At 33.6% G+C, this 12,943-nt stretch overlaps 1 pseudogene; it reads left to right on the top strand.

Annotated features, from left to right (window-relative positions):
• The first annotated feature begins 12,043 nt into the window (after positions 1–12,043).
• Positions 12,044–12,487, top strand: LOC149166139 (receptor-like protein 4 pseudogene; annotated as a pseudogene).
• The last annotated feature ends 456 nt before the right edge of the window (positions 12,488–12,943 follow it).

Raw genomic sequence — 12,943 nt, 5'->3', positions numbered from 1 at the left:
CTTTTAGACACAGCATACAGACTCTGTTTTTTTTCTTTCCGTTTGATACTTACACCGGGATTCAAAACTTTTCTATTTTTTGATGATTGGGGTTGTTTTCCTTCTGCTGAAGGAGACCCCAGGTTATGGCTTCGCATATAGTTTTCATGGTTTTCCATGGTGCCTCCTTTGGAAGGTTGCTTGTACAGGTTCCGTCTCCAAAAGAACAGCAGAACAGCTCCTTAAATGTTGAGCAGAACAGCAGTTTGCTGAGCCAGATGCGATGGCATGTGTCACAATTGCTTGTAAAACTTTTTATATCTTAATAAAAAGTTTTGATTTTTCCCCCGGAAAAAAAAAGACCCTTTTAGGTTGCACTATTGGAATACCTTTTAATTTCAAGGATATAATGATTTTCATTATATATATAAGATTATTAAAATTTGAGAAATAATTATGCACAAGGATAATTTGTTCTCTACAACTCTATAAATTTTTGTACCAAGATTCCATCATTTAGATACTCAAAAGTTGCACTAACAAAAAATACACATTATATTTTGCATAAAAATAACATACCAATGTGAGGAAAACTCAAAACTTACATATTTAGACATGATTTCTATAAATAAAAGTTATATTTTTGGAAAGCCAACTCATTTTCCTACATTTCATCTTTTTACACCATCTTCAAATTCATTGCATAAATACTTCTATGTATTCCTCCAATTTAACATATAATTGTTTTTGCAACTTTGTATTGCCACTAATGCATTATGCAAGACCATCTTTAGCTTGCACCCACCTATACATGTATTAATAAAGTTCTCTCAAGAATAATAAGTGACATCTATGTGTGCAAACCATCCAATGGAATCTGAATCCCAACAAGAGGAATTAAAATTGGAAAAATGTCACTATCTTCTGAACATAATATTCCAACAAGATTCACTTGGCAATAAAAATTAACAACACTAAAATATACACATAGAGAGAGAAAACGAAAACAAAAGGCTTTTGTAGTCAGAATCTTATCAAATTTCATGAATACTAATTATTTTATTAAGATTTGAAAATATCATTTTTCTATTTTAAAATCAATAGGTAGACATAAACATGTAAGTCAGTGAATCTTTCTAATTTGGAAAAAAAAAAAATTAGTGTACATGCATTGATTTTAGTGTATATTTTTCATCACTTCTAGATCAATGCATCTAGAAATTGATATGCACACTAGAATCAATGCCTCAAAATTTGAACAAAAATTGAAATATAAAGAGAAATTGACATTGAAAATGAAATTGAAATTGGCATGTACACTGAAATCAACTTATTGATTTCAATGTAGATTTTTTCATAATTTCTAAATCAGCACATTTATAAACTGACATGCATGCTAAAACCAATGTGTTAGAAATTGAATAAAAAGAAAAATTGAAACTGACATAGAAATTTAAATTGAAATAAATTGAAATAAGTTGAAATAAAAATAAATATAAATATAAATATGAAAATTGAAAGTGAAAGTGATATTGCCATAGAAACAGAAATTGAGTAGTATTGAAATTGACATATACATTGAAATCCAAAATAAATACATTAGAAATTGAAATGCATTGGTTTATCTCTACATACAATGGTTTCAATGTAATTTTTTCATTATTCAAAACAATGTTATTTTATTTCTATTCAACTTATTTCTCATACAATTTTTGAAATATGTTTTTGAATAATTCTCTCTATTTTTTTTTTCAAAAATATCAAGAAATTATTTAAATTCAAAATAATAATATCCATCTAATACATATACTTAAAAATACTTTTATTGAAAAAATTCAATATCTTACATAATGATGTAAATTTGAAAAATCATATTCTTCTTCAACACATGTCTAATAGTGATTATTTAAAACTTCATGTTATTTCTTGTGAGTTGAGGCAACATGTATTCAAAACTGCAAATCTATCATACCTCAAAAGAAACCAAATGTTTCAAAATGCAAACTAGATTTTAAAATACAAAACTAAAATCAAAATCAATAATGCATATTAGTATTTAAAATTACATTTTTTACTAAATTATTTAGGAGTATTTAATTGGCTAATCATAATATATATAACAATATTACACTTTATGGTCCATGCAACAATATTATTATCCAAAAACATGTCTATGTGGGTATGTATTTTACACTTAGCGTGAAGAGAAACAGGGTTTCTATAAGAGAGGGTTTTTTTAGGGTTCGAAGCAGGTTGGTTTGGTGGTTAGCGATGGCGATGAGGCCTATTTGGGTTTATGTATGGCCTCACAGCCTTTTTTTTCCTATTGGTAGGATTTTTTCTAACTCAGATTGTAATGCTTATTGTTTGGGCTATTTCCGATGCTCCATATCGGGTTCTTTGCTAGGTCTATGTGCTTTATAATTTAGATATTTTATGGCTTAATGAAAATTGTTGGTGTTTTTCTTTAAAAAAAAACACTTGGCGATATACATGTATTTATACATGCATTATGTTTTCAAATGTAATGTTGATAAATCAACAGTGTACTTTTTAATTTGGAAAGATAGGTTGTAAGATTATATAGATGGGCCATTTATGTGAATTTTAAATGATATATTTGTGATTAAAAATTGTGTTCTAAGATAAGATAATATGGTCTTAATTAAATTAAATATTTTAGAATTTAAAAAAATAAATAATTAGTTTTATTTAATTAAATTGTAAATATATTAAAATTAATTTAGTAGATTGAAGTCCGCTCTAAAATTGCTTTTATTTAGTTAAGAATTTATGTTTTAAGAAGGTTAATGGCTAAAGAGGTATCTGGGAGGACTGAACCACCAGTGAGTAATTCTAGGCGGCTTGATTTTCCTTGAATAACTGTGATGAGTTAGCTTGAATTTCCCATTAACATTAAGTGATGACTATCTTTAATAGTTTGACAATTGAGTTTAAGATCAATTTTCCCCATTGCATAAAAAAAAATCAAAAACAAAAACTTGCTAATTATCTGAGAACCTACCATTCAAAAAAAATTGTTCTATAAAATTATAAATAAAAGATGAAAAATTTAATTTAATTTTTTAAAATTAGGCACTTTTAACTCAACACCGCCAATTTTTATGAGATATTTATTTTTAAAGCTAATTTACTGGTTTGTAAGACTTTGAAATATCTTTGAAATTGATAATCAAATCAATTTGTCCAAAATTAGTTCAAAACAAAAATTCAATCATTTGAACACCAACCCTGAAAAGAAGTGATGACATTTCTAACCATACATAGGAAACCCAAGCTATCAAAGGGATAGCCATCAAAGGAACTCTCTCAATCCACATATCAAGGGAACAATTGGGTTTCCTTCATAACAAGTTGATACATGATGTTGTTTCCACCACTCAGGACGTTATACGTTCGATTCATACCAGAAAGATGAAGGCAATTGTGATGAAAGTGGATCTTTGGAAAGCGTATGACTATGTCGACTGGACCTTCCTACACCTTATTCTTACTAAGATTGGCCTATCTACAACTATTGTAGAATGGATCATGGCCTATGTAACATTGGCACATTTCGTGGTATTGATCAATGGTTATCCCTCAAATTTCTTTAGTGCTCGTAGGGGACTTTGTCAAGGTTGTTCACTTTCACCCTTATTATTCATATTGATGATGGACTACCTTTTCCTTAAGATTAAGTCGGCAGTTTCGAGGGGTCATTTTAATGGAATAATATTGGTAGAAGGTATTAAGATCTCACATAATTTCTATGTGGATGACATATTAGCTTTTGGAATGACTTCCTGCCCTCAAAATAATACACATCTCAGGAGGTTAAGCTCATCTAAAAAATAATTGTGGAACACATCAAAGGAACTCTCTCAATCCACATATCAAGGGAACAATCACGTTTCCTTCATTACAGGTTGATACATAGTGTTTTTGCCATCGCATAGGAGGTTATACATTTGATTCATATCAAAAGGATGAAGGCAATTGTGATGAAAGTGGATCTTTGGAAAATGGAAGATCATGCCTATTGTACCTTCCTATGCCTTATTCTTACTAAGATTGGCCTATCTACTCCTATTGTAGAATCAAACATGGCCTGTGTAACATCGGCACATTTCGTGGTATTGGTCAATGGTTATCCCTCAAATTTCTTCAGTGCTGGAAGGGGACTTCATCAAGGTTGTTCACTTTCACCCTTATTATTCATAATGATGATGGATTCCCTTAGCCTTAAGATTAAGTCAACAGTTTCAGGGGGTCATTTTAATGGCATAAGACTGGTAGCAAGTATTAAGATCTCACATAATTTCTTTTTGGATGACATATTAGCTTTTGGAATGATTTCCTACCCTCAATGGAGGTTGTTCCATAACATTTTGCAGTGATTTGGGGATGTTTCTGGTATGAAGGCAAATGAGAATAGTGAGAATAGTGAGAATAGTGAGAATAGGAGTATGTTTAATTTCCAAACATAGCCATTATGTGAAGGCATCACATACTTGGGTTTTCGGATTAAGCCCAACAAGTATAAAATTTTTGATTTTCTTTAGGTAATAGAAAAATACAGGAGACTGATAAGTGGTTGGGTGCATAAGTGTTTGTCTCTAGGGGGCAGATGCATTTTTGTACAAGTTGTATTACAAAAACTAGCTATATATTGGGCACACTTGTACATCTTTCTGCGGCTATCATCAACAAGATCAAACAAATTATGGCACAATTTATCTAGTCTGGGAGGGAGGACATCCACAAATATCACCTAACCAAATGGGATAATATAACTATTCCTAAGGATCATGGTAGCTGGGGAATTTTAGACATCAATGTATTGGAGCAGGCTCTCATCATGAAGTCAATGTGACGTGGTTCTTCAAGGAGGGTATTTGGAGAGATATCATTGCAAAAAAATACTTACAAAATAAGAGGATAGAAGATTGGATCAGATTAGGACTAATTGGAACCAACACGGGTTCCTATATATGGAGATGCTTACAAAAGGTGAGAGATATGTTTCTACAGAGAATATGTTGGACTTTCAAAAGAGGGAATCATATTCTGATTGGGATTGATAGAATCAAGGAAGAGGATGCTACATAGAAATTGATAGCGGAATTGATTAAATGCCTTCACCTAAGATGTATCTTCATGTTAGAACAAGTCATTTCTGGATGGAACGGGCTCTCCAATTTGGAAATGAGTGGATATGTTGCGATTGATTGGAATTTATGTTGTTGAGTGGGAGGAGTATATATAGAATCTTAGGCTCGCGAGACTTTGCAGATCCATTTTTGGGGACTCTCTCACCTGGGCGGGAAATATACGATCAAATCTGGTCGATGTGGCAGAAAATTATAGGTATTTCATTATTTCTCATCATGATCTACACCAACCTTGTTGGTTTTCTCTGGTTTGGAAAATTAACATCCCTATTAAAATCATCCTTTTTAACAGGCTAACATGGAGAAATAAGAACCTTACATCGGAGAATTTATGTAAGAGGGGATTTAATGGACTTGGGAGATGCCCCTTGTGCAGGACATTGTTGTGGAAATTATATGTGTTATAATTCCAACATTAAATTATCAATTTTGGGTCGTAAGTCTTAGAGGCACAAGCATAGGTAATGCAAGATCAGAGCATCTAACCAAAACTAGGTATGAAATCAAATTATTGTCTAAGTAAATAATCATTCAAGCTATCTCTAATCACACAAATTGAAGAAAAGAAGTTTATCAAACTAAATCATTAAACCTTAATCACTACTCTAATTGGATCACTAACTAAAAAACCACTCATTAGAAAAGAAAAAAAGCAACTAGTCTAACAAAGTTTCAAAACAATCACACTTGTTTTATAACCTAAAGGACTCAATTCTCACCCAATAAAAATTAAACGGCTCACTCATAAAACCCTAGAGAATCTATTTTAACTCTATTCAATCACTCGTTTAAGAAAGAAAATTGCAACTAAGAAAGGCTTGCTACAATGCAAAACTCAAACAAATCATTCCCAAACACTATTCCTCTTGACAATAAAATCACACTGACATGTTAACTATGAAATGTTCATAAGCTAATTACATAATTAAAATTATGCTTAATGAAAGCAGAATTCATTTAACACACTTTGATGTTAATCGAAAACAGAGAATCCTATTCTAAAAGCATGCACACTAAATCTAAATCTCGGGTCTCACAAATCTACTACTTTACTTAATCATCAAAATACATTCCTTTCTCTATTTCCACACTCACTCAAATTAATGCAAGAATCTCTAAACTAATGCTATCCTAAAAACTCAATTGAATCTGGAGTTGTCACCTGTAAAGTAAAACTCAAAAAAATCGAATCATAAAGACTCAAGAAACCCTGCAATCAAGAAACTCAATAAATCTAGTCTACTGTCTTAAGAAAACTTAGAGGAATCGAATCTAAAAACTCATAGAAATCAAATTTAATGTTCATGGTAAAACTCAGAAAAATCGAATCTAATTTTCATAATGAAACTCGGAGAAATCGAAGCTATGATAAAACTTAAGAAATCAAATCTATTGTACACAATCAAAACTCAAAGAAATCGAAGCTAAAACTCAAGACATCCTACAACAATGCACACCAAACCTTACTTCTGACACAACTCTTCCCTCATTGTATCATATTATCAATCAAGAAATATGGAACTGCAACATTCATATGACAATAACGATCTTCAGAAACATGCAGAGTAAAATACCTTTCAACATTTCAATTGTAAACTTGAATTAATACGATTTCATAGGTGTTTTGTATGACAGAGTTTCTCAAAGGAAATCGTGACATGTCAAACCATTACCCAACATGACTTTTGATTTATTTATGTCAACAGGAAATAAGATTTATTGTTGTTGATTTTAATCCATGAAACCACAGTAAGAATTTAAGTACAAAATTTATTCTAATAATTCAAAATCTAGACGATCATTCATCACACAAGATTTATATTATATATCAACCAAGCAAACTAGTTCTAAGTTCTAAATTAACTACAAGACTTGTTTCCAGAGGTGGTGGGCCCTTGCCACTCCTAGAGCAAGTGAAACTAACTCAGTAAAATGTAAATCAAAACACAAACACCATTACTTACAGCAAGATAATGTCGAGACTGAATTAAATCAAAGCTTAGATGTAGTCATACATAGTTTAGGATCTCCAAAACATAAGTTTGTAAAATTAATAACAACAGAACATTACATCCCCCTCCCAGCGTACATGCAGAGCTTTGGCTTTATACAGAGTTGTTGATGAAAACAAAGCATAACTATTTGCCAAAGAAAACATAACAGCAAACTAAAAGATGCAATATCTAATTCTTCTAGAGAGCCTTCGAATAGCCTATGGTTGGATTCATTCTGATCAATGCATGGATGGAGGAACCACTTCCATGTTTAGCACAAGGTCGTTCAGCAAAAGGCATTCAGGACCGAACCCAACTTGACCCGTTCAGAGTGTTCATGTTCAACGTGATTTTGTACTTAAGAATTGTTTTGACCTTAACTTCCTTTTGGTGATGAATTTTTCCGAATGGTTTATAGGTTATATGAAAGAGGGTATTTTGAGCATGATGCAAGTCTCAAAATGTCGATATTCTTCACCATTTGATCAAAAAATTCATATTTTCACCTACAACAATTTCATTCCGTACTCAACCTTATAGTAGCTAGCTTAACTGACTTGTGAAGAATTTCGGCAATGGAACCCTGCGAAAAAGGAACTTAGAAAAACCGTCATTAGAAAATCATGGAAAAATCATCTTTAATCATAGAAGAGTTAAGAAAACTAATGATAACCAACCATAAAGTGTAATATATGTATTTGGCGGCAAGTTATGGGATTATGGTACGAAATGGGTTAAAAGTACATGAATATAGGTTATGAATGGTGTTATTGCATGATGAAAACATAGGCATACTTGAGGCCCAACAGACATCTACTAAAAATAACTCTCACTTGTTCTTTGAATGCTCAATCACATCTTGTGTCTGGAATGGCATATGCACTACTTTAAACCTTCCTTGCAGGAATTTTGGAAACATTGTCGATTGTTATTTATGGTGGTTGTAGTGGGGCTCAAAAGAAAAGGTTGTTCCTTTTCTCACCATCTGGGAATTATGGTGTGCTAGAAATCGTCTTATTTTTTATGGGATTCCAGCTAACAGACATTTCATTATCCACAAAATCCTTCTCATATTTCATGCTATCAGAGTTTCCATTCGCAAAATAAAGGATCGATCCCATATAAATTCTCCAATCACACTACATTTCTCGGTGGGTTTCTGTGATGGTTCCGCCAAGAATTCGAATTATGGTTGCGGTGTTTGGATTCGAGTGGACCAAGTATGCCATCACAGGTTTCATTAGAATGGTGGACCGGGTACCAACATGAGGGCCAAAACATTGGCACTCTGGGGCCTTTTGTGGAGCTCGAGGAAGCTATGCATCGACGCTTTATTTATATATGGGGACTCATAAGGTTTCATCAATGGTCTATCATCAAACTTTGACTTCCCCCCCCCACATCTTTTTGCTTGGATCGCCCAGATTAACTTTCTTTGAGGTACTTTCATTGTGATCACTCTTCAACACATATTTTGCATGAATAATCAAGTTGCTAGCTCGCTTTCAAAACTTGGGATTGATGATAATTATGGTATCATACATCGTACTTATTTGGAGGGAGAGAAAATATTAGTTGAGGGCTCTTTTCACCTCTCATAGCTCTTGTTTTAAGCTTTACATTTTTTAACTGTGCTAGTATATATGGTTATGTTTCCTCATTTTGATACTCAAACTATTTGGATAGAAGTCAATATCTTACTTTCTGAAGGATATTTATTGAACATTTTTTGCTTGGTTTGTTGGTAGATCTATGCAATCTAGTTGTAATTATGATCCATTGAATATATGCATTGGTATATAATATAAACCAACATTTTTTCATGTGTAAAAAAAAAACAAAACAAAAAAAAACCCAAACACGTTTAGAAAGCTCATCCAATACACTACTGAAAGAAACATTTATAGTCCAATTAGATTCTCTCTAACTAGGGGGAAATAGAGTTTTTATTGATAACAATCTTATTCAGACCCATCCGTTTTGTTTACAGCCTAGGAATCATAAAAGCAAGTGACTTGTATTGATAAATCACACAATAAACTAAGATAATTCAATTTGTAGAAGTGGAAACAGAAATTATATTGATTTTATTATCAATAGATATAGGCCCCATAAGTCTGTGTAGGAAGAGATTCGAAATATCCAAAGCTAAGACTTTAATGGCGATATCGAGTTGTGGTAGTACAAACTTAATGTGCAGGACGCTGAACATCTAATACTGCTAATGTGGCCATCATTTTGTTCTAAATCTTCATAAGTTCCATTGGCGCTTCAAGTCCACTTGATGCTAGCCATTGCCACATTGTGAAGAATGTGGACATGGTGGGCATCAAGCTAATTATTTACGTTGATAATAAGTAGCTTGTTAATGAGAATTAAGTAAGTGAGGGTTGTATATGCTCACCGTTGGATTTCGGCAAGTCAGTTATCAAACAGTGGACATATACAACCCTACTTATTTAATACCCATTACCAAATTATGTATTTATTGCCAACTCTTTATTTTGGTTTATACAATGCCTTAACCTTTATCTTTCTCACTCACACAAACGAAGTGTCAACTCTATTGCAAACTCTAAAGTTCTCCTTATCCCTCGTTCAAATCAAAGGCAACTCACATCCCAATTCCAAAGTTGTTATATCTAACTTGTTTAGTATGACTACAACTTTTTGTAAACCTACATTTTATGAATTAACCCCTCCTTAGTGCCTCTTGTGCTGATTTATATTTCATGTATTCATGAATTCAATTTGTATATCCATCATTTCCATGTTCATTCATTTATGGATCATATGCACGCTCTAATTTGCAACGATGGAAATAGTTAGACCCCTGATAGAATATGTATGATAGATTGTCTTATTAAAGGTGAAAATAGGGCTATGACTTGACTTTTGTTGCATATATCAACCACATAACTTACGATGGCTAAGCACACTGGATAGTGAGCTCCTTCAAAATAGAAAAGTGATCATGATGAGGATAAGATATTAGAATTAAAAAAACATTTTAGAATTTTAAAAATCTTTCAAGAAAATGGTGGGAGTCAACAAGATGTTTAGGTATAATGAGTTCCTTTAAATAGATACTTGAAAATTGATTAGCCATCCGATATAAGATATAAGTATTTTAAAATTTATTAAGAAAATTTATAAAATCAAATATAAAAAATAATAATAATAACAAGAATTGCAAGCAATGGCAGTCCCTGCCGATTTGATAAGGGATCCAGAAAATTTCACAAAAAATCTGAGTTTTATCGGATTTGTAAAAATTACAATTAATTTATTTTCAAACTAACTACCGACTCAAACTAAACTTATAAAATACTGTGTGATATCCAAAATTCAGCACAACTCCCAACTCATAACATCTGGTGTTGGGTGTCGAAGAGCGAAACATAACAGCTGGTGCTGCTTTGAATGCCATGCCATTCATATTTTTATTTCGACAGTTGGAAAGTTGCATGCAACTAATTTTTACCATTTTACTATGTTGCTTGTACAAGCATGGCAGGCGGCAACAGTTAGACACGTCAATCTAAGAGTGTAAGTTCAGGAAGCAACTGGAGGAAGACGTTACTACCCATGTGCATCATTTGTATGCGCTTCATACTCAACGATGGTCCCCTGATGGTGACGCCAATGCGTATATCGATTTGCAGCTGAAATTGGATCTGTCAGAAGGGCGAGGGAAGGCCGCTAATGAAGAATTAGTGACCCTGTGCTTCGAACTCCTAACCGCCAAAATTGAGACAATAGCTACTACATCGCATTGAAGGACACCCTCTGCTAAAGGACACCCTGCCATGACACCCTCAGGGTCATGTCGTCTTGTTATGCTCAGTCTCAGAGAACTGAAATCTCAAGGGGTATGACATTCTCTTATTCCTTTGAAAATCTTGAAAAATCACAAATACAGAGGCAGACTAGGTTCACATCCATGACTCAAAAAATAGCAAAATACATATCCAACCACAAGTTACACTGCAACACTCTTTTCCCGTTCATATTTTCAACATAGCATCCACCTTTACCTTTGATTCTAATCATATATGTACTTTGGTTTCTGCAGGTACTGGCGATGAGATTTGAATGCGTGATTGGCGTGGGAACACATATCCATGGGAACCAACAAACATTAACACTGTATGACTGTAAAAAAGCAGGAAAATGCCATCATTGCAATATCTTGCGGTTCTTGGACTACTGTGGAGCCCCTGAAGACGCCTCATGATTCCAGCCTGTGGAGATCATGGATATCGTCTTGGAGTTTTGCAGTTATCATTGACGTTATGTCTCCATTTCTGATGAAGTTTAGGCTCTCTGTTAAGGAACCATATCCTAATCATGCGTAAGAGGCTTCGCGATCGAGTTCCGTTACTGAAAAATGGCAAAGGAAACAGTCAAGGTTGGATTTAGATTGACCAAAGTGGCGTGTATTTGTGTGTGGACGAGCATTTACACAGCATTTTCATAGAATGCAGGTAAGCTCGAAGCCACATGATCTCAGTTAAGTTAAAATTCCAGAATATTTTGAAGGTTTTCAAATTTCAACTTCAGAAGCTGATAGCTTCAAGATTCGACAATTCAAATCATATTTTGATTAAATTCTACTTCTCAAAGTAGTCGAAAGAAGAGTATAACAACATTTTTGGTTTTGCAGAGCCGTTGGCCATCCGGATCAGCTACGGTTCATGGGAGAACACACATACCCCCCAGACGAATATGCTCTGGGTAAAAGAATACGGTTACACAGACAGCTCGTCTGCAAACGCCACCACCACGAGCTAGATCGGTCCTTAGCTCAAGAAACTCTGTTTCTTTAAGCTCTCGGACGGTCCTGAGAACTGCTACAATGTCACTCATCTACCGAATGACCATTATTCTGTTAGAATGTTCTTTGGCCTCAACGAGGACGTTTTGGCCGACCGCGAGCCGCTCTTTGATGTCTCCATTGAAGGAACACAGGTTTATTTTTTAAAGCTGGGCTGGAGCATGAACAACGACCAGGCATATGTCGAAGCTTCAGTTTTTGTCTTGGACACTACTGCCACTGTCTGCTTTCACAGCACCGGCCATGGTGATCCTTCAGTAATGAGCATCGAGATTCCTCAGCTTCATCCACAAGCTTATCATTTTGGGGCTGAGTGGGGGGATACTGCCATATTCAGGACTGCTAAGCGGGTGGACTGTGGACCAGACCAGAGCATGTACGGCGAGTCCTACAACAAACCAACTTGCGCGGCATATCAACCGTCCTTTGCATCGAACAACTCGAAGCCGATAATAAGACCCCAATTATTTTTCGCACCAAAACTTTGCATAAACTTAGGTTAAAATGCCAATATACCAAAAATATAACGGTCAAACTACTCGGTCAGTGATCGATCGATCGCTAATAGTCCCAGGCAGGGACTAATAATAATAGAGTTGTTAAAAGATAAAAGGAATAATGTAAAATAATATAATAATTTGTTTAATTGTATATTTCACTTTAGTACAAAAGAATAAGATTAGTGTGGAAACAAAATGACATAAGGAACATGGTAACTCATTACTTCAAAAAAAAAATGTAGTTTAATCATCACAATGTGAGATTGTTTGATATGTAGTTTATGAAGGCTTCATCATGATTTTTGGTATGGAAATTTCTATATATAATATAAATTATTTATTGAGAATAATGTAAATGTTTTAAATTGATTTTTGAAAAATTTAAATTTATTTTAGAAATAAGTGTGAGGATAATAAAATATCTTAATTATATATTTATGTGGCAGTTTCGAATTTTTG

This window comes from Pinus tabuliformis, chromosome 5_1 (genome assembly GCF_031772625.1).
Source record: "Pinus tabuliformis cultivar Carrire ecotype Pingquan chromosome 5_1, CPIR1, whole genome shotgun sequence".
NCBI classification, from domain to species: Eukaryota; Viridiplantae; Streptophyta; class Pinopsida; order Pinales; family Pinaceae; genus Pinus; species Pinus tabuliformis.
The sequence above is the reverse complement of the archived record's forward strand: the minus strand, read 5'-3'. Positions and strand labels throughout refer to the sequence as shown.